Source organism: Lottia gigantea (assembly GCF_000327385.1).
Source record: "Lottia gigantea unplaced genomic scaffold LOTGIsca_287, whole genome shotgun sequence".
Classification (NCBI taxonomy): domain Eukaryota; kingdom Metazoa; phylum Mollusca; class Gastropoda; family Lottiidae; genus Lottia; species Lottia gigantea.
The window spans coordinates 31893-33814 of record NW_008708929.1 but is presented as its reverse complement, the minus strand read 5'-3'; positions in this window follow the sequence as shown (position 1 = coordinate 33814).

The following is a 1922-nucleotide window of genomic DNA, read 5'->3' as shown; positions in this document are numbered from 1 at the left end:
TGAACCGACATATGTACANGTTTTGAAAAAATAATTACTTTTCTTTGTTTATCGTATTAGTTCATAGGATGTTCGTTACAGAAACAGAAAACGACGACCTTCAATCACATTAATATACTCTGTTATTTCAGAATTATTTAATTAGTATTTTTAATTTAATATCAGTAATTTATAAATATCACGCTGGTGCAGCTGAATTTTCACCTCGGCCTATGTTTTAATCATTTTGATTATATGTTGTTGTTACAACCACTCTTACCTAATATAATGTAATGTAATTGTTGTTTTTTCTAAACAATATTTTATTAACATAATATGAAAAGAAATTACATTATATATTTGCAAAAATATAGATAAGTCATTTAGTGAAATAATGATAATACATCCACATTATAATGTCCGTCCGTCCATCCGTCCAAAAATGGCTTGTGAGCGCGATGGATACTATAATTTTTATCCTATTTGAATGAAATTTGGTGTGATCATTTATATTGATGAGATCTTGGACAAGTTCGATATGACGATTTTTCGATCAACGGTTTATGAGTTATTGCCTTGACTTTGAATAATTTTCGATGAAGGGTTTTTTAATTATTGTCCTAGACTTACTAAAACGCATCAAAATCAATATTTGACAGGTTAGATTTTTAGTTAAATTTGACATAGATTGACAAGCGCCCTTGATTAACTAAAAATTTATCAAGGAGGTCGGCGTATCTTACTAGGCAACTACTACTACATGATTGACAGGTGAGTGGAGATTATGTCCATGACAACAAAAGCCTTTTAGACTCACATTTTATTTTTTAACGCATACAAAGTATATAGTCACAAAATTTCAAATTGAAAATAAGAAAGAATATTCATTGTTTCGTAGTTTCATACGTATTTTTATAAGAACATTCCAACTTTTTATTGCAGCCAGCGTAAAGAAAACATCAAGACTTTACTAGGCCTAGTTGAAAGAAATCAAGAGAAGCGTAAATGGCCAAATTTCGAGGCAAATCATTAAGTTCCAATGCTTGTGTGCAAGAATCTCTATATCATCTCTAAAGTATGGCGCTGTATTTGGTTCAAAATAGGATCCAGATCTGATTGTGTAAATTCTTAAAAACACGTGGTCATTTCTTAGGTAGAAAGTATTTTTAAGTGTTTTATCTCCTATCTTATTTACTTTTTTCAATTTGAGTCTTTTAACCGTAGACTTTGTAGAATGCAGAACGCGAATTTAACCTTTGGATATTAGCTTTGTGTGGTGCTAAAGTGGATTGGGTGTATACTCGTTTATCAAATCCTAGTAACGTATTCAATGAATTTTCTACGTTGAAATCTACTTGACTATTATTTCTTAATATCAATTTTATTTTGTTCAGATTCAAATTACCTTCGAATTCAATATTGTTTTTACCATTGACACTTCCTCCATATTTAGATATGTATTCGTTAATGGCTATGTATTCATAGCTTCCTGGTAGTAAACGTATGTTTTGAACGTAACTCCGTTATCTGTTGATATTTTTATTTGATTATTTTTTCGTTGATATTTCTAATGGAATTGTAAATAGAGAAATACTTTAATCCCAATTCATATTCTTGATTGCGATGAGTTCGTACTCATAATCTAGAGATAATTTAATATATGATTTATTTGAGGTGATGACGAATAGTTGTTCTTTATTTGACATTTTTAATCACGCTTTTATAATCATTTTTATCTATGATACCTTTCTCTAGGAGTCTTTTTAATATACAATTTACTTCATTATATTGTCTGTATGATCGATGTCCTTCCTTCATTGCCGCTAATATTACTCGTAATCTATTAAGTAGTTCCTCGTTGTTGTCGGATAAAAACGTTATTCGAATTCGTCTATTTCTTGTATGATTGGTGGATTGTCTTCAGTATAATCACCCGATTCGTC